Source organism: Strongylocentrotus purpuratus, unplaced genomic scaffold (assembly GCF_000002235.5).
Source record: "Strongylocentrotus purpuratus isolate Spur 01 unplaced genomic scaffold, Spur_5.0 spur5_scaffold_3, whole genome shotgun sequence".
Classification (NCBI taxonomy): domain Eukaryota; kingdom Metazoa; phylum Echinodermata; class Echinoidea; order Camarodonta; family Strongylocentrotidae; genus Strongylocentrotus; species Strongylocentrotus purpuratus.
The window spans coordinates 5,951,003-5,964,292 of NW_022145609.1; the positions used below are offsets into that span (position 1 = coordinate 5,951,003).

The 13,290-nt window shown below is 36.6% G+C and overlaps 1 protein-coding gene across 1 annotated transcript in view; it reads left to right on the plus strand.

The window, feature by feature from the left end:
• The first annotated feature begins 3,372 nt into the window (after nucleotides 1–3,372).
• The window catches only part of LOC115928445 (inactive tyrosine-protein kinase transmembrane receptor ROR1-like), a 63,924-nt gene continuing 54,006 nt past the window's right edge, over nucleotides 3,373–13,290 (plus strand). Inside the window, exon 1 of the mRNA XM_030995606.1 lies at nucleotides 3,373–3,469. The gene's annotated coding sequence lies outside the window, so the exon portion shown is untranslated. The remainder of the gene's footprint in view (nucleotides 3,470–13,290) is intronic.

Consider the following 13,290-nt stretch of genomic DNA (forward strand, 5'->3'; position numbering starts at 1 on the left):
TTTGGCTGCCTGTTGACTAGACTGAACAAACGCAGGCCTGTTTTAGAGTATTTTGCTCAGGTCAGTTTTGATTTCTTCAAGGATGTTTCATTCACACAATGTACTACTGATATATACAACCAAAATGCACTCATTATAAAACAGGAAAACAAATACACGGGCGCTCGGGCGAAGTAGCCCCCAAAATACCCAAAAGAGCCCCCGAAAGTCATAAAACAGCTCCCAAATTTGCATAGAGTTCAATGCAAAACAAATTGAAGAGTGCTACTCTCGTGCTAGCAAGCTTGAAAAGTAGCCCCCAAATTTTTTTTGAATATTTTTTTCCCTGTTATAAAACTAGCTTTCTTCTTATAACGTTAAATAGGAAACTAGTTACTTCAGAGCTTTACAAATAATCTTAATGTGACTGGATATTGTCAAGATTTTACCTTTAAGATCCATCCTGCCTTTGTGAGTTGATTCAATGACAGGGATTTATACCTCCCATTCAACCATCAAGTTTTAGCACCCATAAATCTGATATCGTAATGACTCCAAGTTCATGTCTCTCCCTACCTTCCAACATGTACATTCTATCGCACCGACCCATAAAACCAGTTTTATGCCCCCTGAGCTAGGTTTATGGCCATTTTTACCCGCCCGAAGTGCTGACCACTCGCTTCATCTTCCCTTGTATGAAAGTGTGGTTTTATCATTTATTTTTGTTTTGGTTGTAACAAGTCATGAAAATCCCGAAGACAGAATGACAGAATACCGGCTTAAAGGCATGATGTCATATATTGTCATATATTGTCATGTTTGCGGCAGAATATTGGTAACCGCAGGATACTTTTGTTACATTGCTATTATTAAAAAAAAACGATACAGATTTGTGTCTGAAGAAAAGCATGATGTATTGTATGGGTTAATTCAGTATTTTAGACTCATAAAATTTAAGTGTTGATTTAACTTTATTACTATCGTGTTTCCTGGGAACCAAAAGGGCTTTAACTCAACAAACTTGACAAAGATTTAATGTCTTTTTTGCTCTCGGCAGACATTTTAGATTGTGCACAGCTCACTGTGTCAAAGGTAGCATGCCATGAGGTATGTCTTCATCAGCTTGAGATTGCCAAATAGCCCGCTATTTCTGATTTGGGAAATAAGCCAGAAGTTACAAATCACGTCTTCATCAGCTCGAGACTCGACCTAGAAACTTGATGTTGTGCTCAGCATAGTGCGAGTCTTCGGGCTGGTGAAGACGCACCGGACAAATTGTGGGATATTTTGCAAACTAGTTCAAGATATCTTGGTATGGTTATCTCGACCAAATATCCAGCTAATTGCAACTGCGGGCTAATTAAGATGCAAATTAGCTAGATAATTTGCGATCGGGATAGTTAAAATAGGGGGTTGTTTGGCAACCACAAGCTGATGAAGACAGGCCTATAGATATGATTTGTATGTTATGAGTGTGCAGCAGAAGAATCTTTGTGGGGCGTCTCTGTGGTAGAGAGATTTGTTTGACATTAATGGTACTTTTTTTTGCTTTTTCCTTCTTTCTTTTTTTCCCTATTTGAGGCTGTGATGAAAGATCAATCAAAATTGTTATGAAATGCGATATCGAGAAAAAATAACACGAAGAGAAATATTGCTCTGAAAATTAAATTTGTAGATTATTAGCCTACATTCCTGTTTTATGTTTGTGCAATTTATCATCTCACCTGAAGCAAAGAAAACACAAGAGAAGTCAATATCTCTTTTGGAAAACTTACCGACATTCATTAGCTTAAAGTTTGTTAATCTTTTCAAAGCAGTTCGAATAGATTTATGTAAAACAGTTTCATAGTGCCTTAAAACAGCGGCAGCTTAAATATCATCTTGATGCTATATAAAGGCAAACTTATTGAATCTTGTGATCAAATTTGAATGAAGACAAAAATATGATGAAGTAATATATGATGCAATTTAATCTTTGATTATTTTTTATTACTATAAAAAATGAAGAAGATTTGTATCAATAATATTTGTAGAAATCCAGGGATATCTCCAGACAGACAGTTAAGGATACACTTATTTAACATAAAAGCCAAGTTTACTCTTGCCTCAAAATGGGAATTAGTTTACCTTTCTATTACCCAAAAAATATTTTTTTTGAAGTCAATATTTTAATTGAAAAATATTCTGATTTAGAATAATCTATCTTTTCCCAGTAATCCATTGAAATGATGCACAGATTGCCAACCTTAATTGTTTCCTTCAGATAGAATGTGGAAATGCAATTCAAGCAGTAATTGTTTTGACACATTCTACTGTGCGATGAACCGGAAACCATCATTTTAGTTCCAAATTGGTATGAATCGTCTGATCTTTTCCATCCCAGAAATTCAATGATAGAAAGCGGGAGGAGTTATCTCTGGATTAGGCTGTATAGACCACAATATTTATACCCCGTATTTTAACTACTGAAGCGAGGTGATCCACCCCCAAATTGGAAAAACGTAGCAAAAACTGCCCTAAATATTAGAGAGGAGAATGAGTCGGCACGTTTGCTACATCACATGAATGAATGTGGCGTGAATGCGCTTCAGTTTTATCAATTACCTCCGCATGCAGTCAGAAGGGGGGATAAATGCTTTCCATTATGGTGCCCAAATTACTGGTGCTTTGCTTGTAATTCAAGCCTAATGTAAAGTATTGGGGGATAATATGAGCTGCTGTCATTGTCAATTTGGGAGCCAATCATGACAACTGCATGCTGCTCCCTCATCTTTGCTTGTGTTTGTTCCCGTCAGGGTTTGGTTATCTTCAGTCAATGCACTTCAGACATGCGATGCCATCATAGTATATGAAATACATTAATGATGCTTTGCACAGATTGGAGCCTTATAATTGGTTTATATAATATGATTTCTTCAGCTCCTCAAATAAGAATTGAGGATTCTACTTTGATAATTAGATCTTTTGAATAATAAGGACAGCTAATTTTTTTTTATTGGTAACTGTTTAGTAATCATGCAGAATATGTGAGAATGAAATCCTTATTAGTGTGCTTAATTAATGTAAAACTGGCATGATTATTGTGTCCTGTACATTCAAGCCAGGGCTTAAGTATATACTTTGAATTGATCATATATGCTCAATGATAACTTCAACAGATTAATATGAATACAATCATTTTATTTTCTATGAAGTCAAGTGAAATGAGAATAATTTGAGGCAAAATACAGTTATTTCAGAATGTACAGAAAAATGGAAGTAGAACATTACTGTGTATAGTTTCAATCGTTGTGAGCTTGTGAGAATAAAGATTTACATTCATGCATTCATACCTTACCAAGTATTTATTTGCATTTAAATCTAACTAATGTATACTTTGTCTTTTATTTTTGTTCATTTCAGCATCCTGTTCTCCTACGGTCTATTCTACATCTAATCCAGTACCTCCCTCAACCACCAGACAGACACTAGAAATACTTCAAATCCTAGGGTAAGCTGCTACAATGTATAATGGTTTCTACTATATCTCTTCTCTTTCATTCCATTTTGTGCATAGTGTAAAATCATTAGCAGGGGAACTTCTAAAATTGCTATTTTTCTCTTTTTCATTTCCTTTCCATCCCATTTTCATTCTTTCCCCTTTTTGATCTCTGTCTCTTCTGTCCCCACTTCTTAAAAAAATAGTCAACTTTTCTTTAATCATTTTCTTTCCTCATTTCATTTGTTCCTTCTTTTTTTATACCTAGAGTTGTGTCTTGATTTCTCTCTTTCTCTCTTCTATTCTGTGCTCTGTCAATCTGTCTGCTTTTTTCTTTCTCTTCTTCTTTGTCACATCAAGCCCTCCATTAATTTGTTTAAATGTTTACTTTTTATGTTGTCATATTTAGCTTGTTTATGATTTAGAAACTTGCTGATAGTTATTACCTACAAGTATATCTGTAAAGTGCTAGAGAGTTTGTTGATAAAAGTGGTATCTATATAAACCTTGAATATTATTATTGAAAGCTGTTTCTCTCACCATTCCAACGGCATTGGGTGTCTTGAATGTTTCTCTTCACCTTTCCTGCCTCACACGTCCATCATGCACTCTCTCGGTAGCGCTCAGTTCACAGAGCAATTAAATTCCAATTAACCAGTAGGTCCAATGTCATGATCTTGCCTACTATGATACTTGTCTTGGCTCAAGTTTATTAAATCTGACACATTGCTGGGCTTTCATAACCCTAGCAAAAGTTTATAAATATAGAGGCAGATTTCCACGATCTCAGTGGGGTACGTAGTGTGATCGATGACTGTTTATATGATTTGCTATGAACAGTGTCAATGGACCATCATGATAGTTGTTTCATCTACTAAATTGGTATGTGGGACACTAAATGGTGTTGATTTTCAGAACTGGGAAGTTGTCGTCCTTGCCTGCAGGTATGAAGGTATTTATACTTTATAGTCAGCTAATTCATCTACAGTTGCCTCTCTTGACCCAGGGGTAGATGTGGCACTAGTACCTAGTAGAAGGAATACCTAGAATGCTATTTGAATTTTAATGATAACCTAGCATAGATCAGGGACTTTTTTTCATTTGTATTGTTATTCTTTAACTATTCAAAAGCACTAGGAGTTCTATAAATAGAGCTTGGGCTGTCAGAATTTATGTCAGTACTTTGAGTACCATTTTGGCAGATATGAGCTCTGTTTAAGGATCTGATGTCATCATCGTTCTCATTATTTTTTATGATTATATGACATTTATAAACTAACTTGACAATATGAATGAAAACCTGTATTCTCTGATCAGTCATTGCTGTACTTTATTGATTGTTATCATTGGTGATAACAGCTCAGGTGGTAAAGCTTTTCTTTCTCTTACCAAGAACCATTCCTAGCCCCCAAGACACATATCATATCTCATGACACCCTGACTAATGAGTCAAGGGCCAAGGGTAGCATGAGAAGGGATCAGGTACCAGTCTGGAGTGACAGATGCGTGTCAGGACCATGATCAATTGTCTTCATGGAATTTCATGAATTTGAAGAAAATGAAACCTCACCCAGCAGTTGAATATTTGACTGCACAGTGAATATCAAATATATATCAACTCTTTGTTTTATCCAGCTGCATCATGACTTCTCAAAATTGACAGTAATAACATCATAACTTTATGAAGTTGATAGCTCTTTTTACAGAGATAGGACCAGCTATTTAAAAAGCCAAGGAATACTCTCAATCTCAATTTCATGTTCATATAATTTTTATGGCATATGGGATACAAAATAGACACCTACCTTGGACTTTAAATGATTCTAAAAGTTTATGGTAAAAGCAATATTCAGCCAAGGAGACTGCCTTGCAAGTCTGTATGATTAACATAAAGAAACTGATATTATATCATGTAATGCCCTTCATACTTTCTTGAAAATCCCGTCTTTTATTCAATCATCATGACATTCTAACCATTCCTTGGGTACAAACATGTATTGATTACAACATTTTTTGAAGTATGGAGAAAGTACAAAAGTTAAAGACGTGCAGAACGATAAAAAGAGACTGGGGCATTCCTATGCCATCAAGACCCCAATGATGATGCCAAAGTTGAGACATTCCATAAAAATGTTGTTTATTCCATCTATAAATTACATTAATGCCATGTATAAATTACATTAAAAGATATTATTTATTCATTGTATAATGTACCCCTCATCAGCCAGAAGATACAGTGTCCTATTGTTCTTTTAAAGTACTTATGTTATACCACTTAGCGAGTTATATGATATTTTAAGCACAATCAAACAATTCTAGTAAACATGTTGCAAGCGTGCATCAATTTTTTTCATCATCCCTCTCAGTAGTCAACCGTATTTGTCATGGCTCGTGTGACCTCTGACCTCATGTTCTTCCACCTCTCTAACCTCGGTTTCATGAAGCCTTTGAATGAACAGCTGGGGCAGAAATCCATCTTGCTCAAAACTTATTTTTAGACCAACAAAAAAAATCACACTACATTTGAAACCTGTCACATATTGCAGAAAAAAAGGTTGTGCATCCCCCACCCCTCACCTATTAGCCTGAATTTGATGCACCCTTCAATTTTTTGGAATATACTGATCAATGTACGATTACTTTGATTACGATCTCTTAACCTGCTAAATCTGATGATGTTTCTCGGATTGTTAGTAAGTAACAGGTAACAGGGTTTGTAATAGAACAGCAAGAAACTCCATTTGCTCAGAGGGACGATAATTCAGTTTTGGTTTGTCTGCCCCCATGTTACATAAACTATACAACTAATGGAAAATTGTTAAAATCAGTAAAATGCTGAAAGCTTAGGAAGGCATAGAAATGTCAGCAAAGCAGGGATTTTTTGAAGCATTGAGCTCTCTCTCTTTTTATTTTTATTGATACAATCCTTTCTGGACTTTAAACCAAGTTTTGAAGGTTGATTTTATCCTTTTGGTTAAAATACAATAACAAGAGACAAGAATCCTTTTTATTTAAGCGCCCTGGCTTGCCTCAAAGCAGCCTTTCCATCTCACCTCCCTCATCATTATCTCAATGTTTGCTCTTTTTAGTTAGATGTCGGATAGCCTGATTCTTGCTTTCACTTTGATTACATAGTAAAGAGTCTTGAGGGGTACTGGTTAAGTGTAGCCTCCAGCCTTAGTATCCTGATTACAATGGGGAGGTCAAGTTGTACAGACACTGATCTTGAGTAGATGGTAATGTATTGGGTTATAATCATCACAGATTAGAGGGAATTTTTTTCAGTGGTTATTGTCTTCAAAGCTTTTGGTAAGTTGTGTTTACTCATTATGCTCCTTTCTCTTATGTTTTAAAAGTACCTTTTGCCTAATCTCTTTACATGTATGTACGTGTGTCTTGATCTCTGTGTCTGTTTCCGGCCTTTTTGTCTTTCTTTTTATCTTTTTTCCTTCTTTCTTTCTCTCTTCTCCCTCTCCTTTTCTGTCCATCTCTCGCCTTCTCTCACTCTCCCTTTCCCTACATGTATCCCACTTTCCCTCTTGCCCCCTCTCACCCTCTCTCTTTCTCTCTTCTCTCTCTTTCCTTCCCTATCCCCCTCGATCTCTCTCCCCCCCCCCCCCCTTGTCTCTTTTTTCCTGAACTCTCCTTAATCTCCAAAGCACTTTACAAACTTCATTTTGTACATGCATATTTGGATCCTAATATTTGATTTGTAAACATTTTCCATGCTAATTCTACAAGGAGCTGAGAATAATTGGCAAGAGGGTGTTTGATGACATAGCAAATTGGCATTTGGTATTCTAAATTGCAATGTATTGATTACAATTAGCTCTTTGCTCCCAATTTACAAAATCAATACATGCTTTTGTCATCTTAATGTACATTAATCTGTTGGGTATTTTGTACATGAATAGAGATTTCAAAAAAGTTGTTTTAAAAATGTGGTTCATGTGAATTGATGTTCTCATACTTAGCTGAATAATGATTAAGGTAAGAATCATCAAAATGTTAGTTTGATACTTTCTATAATTAAAAAAAAAAACTGATGAGTAATGAATTACATGTAATTCCACTTAATTATAAATGTCGTTTCAATGATTTCATCTTTAATAGGTACTAACTTTATACAGTTCATATAGAGAAAGAAAGAGGAAAAGAAAATAAAGATTTCATGTGAATTTCATTCAGGCTGAAAAGTAATAGAATTTGCAATCTGAGTATGTGTGCTTGCATGTGTGAGTGTGGTACATGCATGTATGTGTAGAATGTTAATGCCATGTGTATGCAGTAATACACATTTAATGGAATAGAAACTAAGGGCTTGTAGGCATTATGTCTACAAGATCAAGAGATTTAGAATCACAAATTGGATCTTAAATCCCTAATAGCATTAGAACATTTAAAACCATGCGTTTGGTCCCTTTGTGTCTGAGAATTAGGGGGGAGGGTCCAAGTAGCTTATTGATATTTGTTAGGACAAATATAGATTGTTAATGGTACAGGTTTAATAATCAATGAAATGCTTTCAAAACATGTGACTCTCTTTGTAACTAGCCTTAAATGCTATTATTGAACCATGTGAGGTTGGAAAGTAAAGGATGCAACTCATGAATATGAAGGACCAGCTCATGTTTGATGAAGTCACTTAACATGAGAAGAGGAGAGAAGAGAAGAGAAGAGAAGAGAAGAGAAGAGAAGAGAAGAGAAGAGAAGAGAAGAGAAGAGAAGAGAAGAGAAGAGAAGAGAAGAGAAGAGAAGAGAAGAGAAGAGAAGAGAAGAGAAGAGAAGAGAAGAGAAGAGAAGAGAAGAGAAGAGAAGAGAAGAGAAGAGAGAGAGAAGAGAAGAGAAGAGAAGAGAAGAGAAGAGAAGAGAAGAGAAGAGAAGAGAAGAGAAGAGAAGAGAAGAGAAGAGAAGAGAAGAGAAGAGAAGAGAAGAGAAGAGAAGAGAAGAGAAGAGAAGAGAAGAGAAGAGAAGAGAAGAGAAGAGAAGAGAAGAGAAAAGTGAGGGTGAAAATAAGATAATAAAGTAAATATATATATACTAAGACCCCTGTTACACATGCGTCGGCTTTTAAAGCGGGCCCCGGAGGCAGCCTCACACCGGCAATTTGAAGCCGCCTCGAGATCATCAAACCCCTGTTACACATGATCTCGGGCCCGCAATTTTGCGTCTACACATAGGCCGGCCTCACGTCGCCTTTTCACGAGCTGATGTTGGGGCGGACTCCAGAAAGAGAAAGTGATAGAATGATAAAAACAAAGAATAACATAAGAGAAGGTAATAGAAGGGAGAAACAAAGAATAACATAAGGAAAGACAGAAAGAGAAAGTGATAGAATGATAAAAACAAAGAATAAGATAAGGAAAGACAGAAAAAGAGAGTGATAGAATGATAAAAACAAAGAATAACATAAGAGAAGATGAAAGAAGGAAGAAACAAAGAATAACATAAGGAAAGACAGAAAGAGAAAGTGATAGAATGATAAACACAAAGAATAACATAAGGAAAGACAGAAAGAGAAGGTTATAGAAGGAAGAAACAAAGAATAACATAAGGAAAGACAGAAAGAGAAAGCGATAGCATGATAAAAACAAAGAATAACATAAGGAAAGACAGAAAGAAAAAAGGATAGAATGATAAAAACATTTCACATAAGGAAAGACAGAAAGAGAAAGTGATAGAATGATAAAAACAAAGAATAACATAAGGAAAGACAGAAAGAGAGAGTGATAGAATGATAAAAACAAAGAATACAGGTTACGTCACTTCCGCTTATAAGCCGGCCCGAGTCCACTTTTGGTGTTACACATACCGATTGCGGGACTGAGGCCGGCCTCAAACCACATCCCGAGGTGGACTGAGTCCACCTGGCCTCAGTCCGGCTTTTCGAAAAAAGTTGGTGTTACACATACGTCGAGCCGACTCCGGGGCCGGCCTCAGTCCACTTTCAGACGTATGTGTAACAGGGGTTTAAGTAGAACAGAACCAGACATATAAGAGAATGGCATAGAACTATTTCTTATAGCACATACTTTATCTATGAAATTGATATATTAGCTTTGAATACTAACAGACTTAAATAATTAATGAAGGTAGAATAACTGAATCCCTACAAATATTCTTTTTTGATAAATTGAAGCAGAAATCATACATCACTTCAAAGATGGATAAGCTGCTCAGAGCCTGAAGGGCATTATCTCTGTGTCAAAGTAGTATTTGAGTTCTGATTCCCAATAAACAATATCATTTGTTTGGAGCCAGAAGGGCATTAACTCATATGCTTTTACACAGAGTTATCGCCCTTCTGGCTCACAACAGACAATATGTTAATGTGATATATATTAGATGGAAAGTGCACCGAGAAAATATTGTAGAGTTGTAAATAAGTAGGAATGGGGAAAAGTAAAAATGTGATTTCAAATAATCAGTACCAAACCATGACAAGAAATGGATCAGATATATTTTAGTGTCAACCTGTGATAAATTAAATTGAAGACAAGCAGACCAGGTTGAAGGTGTGTGATGTCTTTGAGTTAGCTACAGTCCATCATCTGGAGATGAAGCTGTGCGCTCCGTTGAGTCGATGATCATATTTGACAATCAGCCGTAGGGGGTAGATTGTGCCGTTCATGACCCAATTATTGGGCTGTCGCACGGGGGTTGATGGTGGTGGTAATTGGGATGCGTAATGGTGGGAGATGGACGTGTCAAATCGTTAACCGGACTCTCAAGCAGCAGGCCGGCCGGGGCAACGACCGCTTCTTCTTATTAACTGACCGGTGGTGGTGCTGATCAATGCATACTTGAGAATCTCATCCATGCATCCAGCCATGTACTGTATCTTGTCTGTTAATTTGGAGCCAAAACTAGGGTATAAACTCTGTACTGCATATGAGCCCTTTTGGTTCCAAACTGAAAATATTTTCACCATGTCCTTCTAGTGGTTTCCTATCTTCAGTCCCTTCCTAGCTTTTGTAGTAGAAGGGGCACCTGCAAAACCGCATGGATGTATATGTATGCCAACAAAGTTACCAGGAAATATATTGGGGGTATATGAGCACCTCCTGTGCCCATGCAGTGTGGCCCTCACTTTGGAGCCTTGTATTCACCTATCTGCATTCTGTTTTCTTTGAGTTTGAATGTGGAGATCTTGTATCATGCCCCTCTACACTAGTGGTTCCAGAAAAAAGGGGGTGCTAGCACTGCAAATGTTGTGCCTGCATGCAGGGAAAGTTGCCCCCCTCTCCTCCAGAAAATGAGGGTTGCCTGGCACACCTCCTACACCCCTACAAGATCCTTTACTGTATCAGGTTCTTTTTCAAGTTTCAAGGTTGAAACTTGTGAATATGTTTTACCATGTCCCTACACACACCTTGTCTCATGTTAACCAGAAAATAGGTTTCTGCAAAATGATATGCGCTTATGCCGTGGGAGTCGCCCCTCCCCCCATAGAAGGGTTGTGCGCTCCCTCCCTCAGGAGCCCCCACTGCAGCCTGTCCATTGCTTCAGTTCAGAATGTGTACCATGTCACTCTGCACACTTTGTTGATTATAAACCAGATCCAATACAGTGTTCACACTGCACCTGCCTCTGCATCTGTCAGGTTTTGTATTGCGTTTCATGAAGAATGTTTAACATACATTATGTGGGTCACATTATCATACCAACTTGGTACATTTTATATTCAGGGAGCTCTGCGTACTATGAGATAGATTTATTATCTATTCCACTTATATTAAAAATTAAAATGAATATAACAAATTATTCCTAAAGTAATATTGGCAGAAAGGTAAATAATACAAAATAGTGAATTGTTTTTGCATCCCCCCTCAAAATAAAAGCAATGGTTTAGAAGTTCCTTGTTGTTCTGCATCTGGATTTACTTGGCAAATTTTCTAAATCAATACAAAATGAAGGATATTATATTTCTACTTTTTAAATATTTCCACTACATTTCATCATATCTTTTATAAGAGATTCATACCCGTCTTCGATTCAACTTCTCTCATTTTTTATCAAAAATATTTCTTAGAACCTTTAAGGTGCTTTCTTTAGTGAACTTGAGCAAGGAATCAGCATGCCTGAATGTTAAGAGCTATGAGAATGTGAAATCTAAACCGGGGAGCCCAAGGCGATAGGGGAAAGAGAGTTCATTATACGACATGCATGATTGAAGATGGGTTATTTGTCTGTCCTCGCATGGTCTTCTTCCTAGATGTCCTCCTTATTCATTTCTCTCTATTCCTGTCATTTGTCTCTCATTGTTAAAGACACCTCTTTAAAGGACGTAGCCATTAGTGGATTGAAGGGAGATGAGCAAAATATGGTTTAATCTGATTAAAATATTGTCTGTTTGGAGCCAAAAGGGATTTAGCTCTTACACAATAGTACAAACAGAGTTAATAATCTAATGAATTATGATTTCTTTGCTTAATAGTGTGTATTTGTGAGATTGAAGCCATAGACATTGAAAAAAAAATTCATATAGTTAGAACCACAAATTTTGAGATCAAAACCGACTATGGTTTGATGATGTTATCAAATATTTTGAATGAATTAATATTACCTTTATTAAAAATATTAAAAAATCAAGAAAATTGATATAAAAGTATAAGAGGAACATAAAAGTGTTGAAATACCTTATTGTTGTCCGATTATTTATTTCCTAACCAATTTCTCTATAATGAACCAGTAAAAGTTTCTGTAAAGAATTATCATTGTAATTTCTCTTGGTTCTTGAATATTGATTATCAACTTCATTCCTTTCAAAAGAAGTTTTATCATGGGATCAGACTGAAAAGAAACATCATGCAGTTACTAAAACTGCATATTCAGAATTTTAACGAGACATCGATCCGATGGCATCCTTTGTCTTCCATTTATCTCTTTGCCCCACACCGAAATGCTCATGTCATGTAGCCATCCTTGTCACGGATCTCACAGTCTGGGAACACCCAATCATGGCATCTTGTGCTGTCACATGACAGCTGTGGTCCAGTCTTCTTGTCTACCCCGTTGTCATGGTGTGTGAACATTGTAAACACTCTACGCTAACCATCAGTCAAATTCAGATGATGATGATGACAATGTCATATTATATCTAGACATAGAGTTATTGACTGACTTTTAGAGGCTTATGATAACAGATTCCTGAATTGTACTCATCTTGCTGTTGCATACAAGGGCAATATCATCTCATATGGCCCAAATTATCAAAGTTATCATTGCAATGACGAACCTTCGTCATTGCAATGACGAACCTTCGTCATTGCCTTGTTTTCGTTCACATTCTTCTTATTAATATTCTTACTTCTTCTTCCTCTTCTTCTTGTCGTCCGGAATCCCATTCGTTTTGCACGTAGTGCTTGTTATTCCTAGTTAGGTGCTTTCCTCATGTCCTTTTCCTTTCAAATTTCATAGGCATAGTCTCTAACATCTCATCAAGGTCACTACATTCTTCGATTCTCGAAATCACTCATGCATAACCGTCCAGGCGCCATTTTGTCCGTGTCTGGTCCATTTTAAGGCCTTTCTTTCTTTCTTCCTGTCTCCACTATCCTAGATCCTACATCCTTCTAACAAATTCCTCTAGATAGTCTGAGAGATGTTCTTTCATCTGCGACGTATGACTTGACCTTCAAAATGCCATCTTTATACTCGAAATTCAAATCTAAAACCGACTCCGTCAAAAATCTCTCAAGTTCTTGAAAAATGGACCCCTAAATAATCTAAAACTGCCATAACTTTCTCATATAAATTCCGTTTTGTATTTAAATCTCACAGTATCTTTATCTCATAATTGCACATAGCCATGCCAAATTTCACGCTCCAAT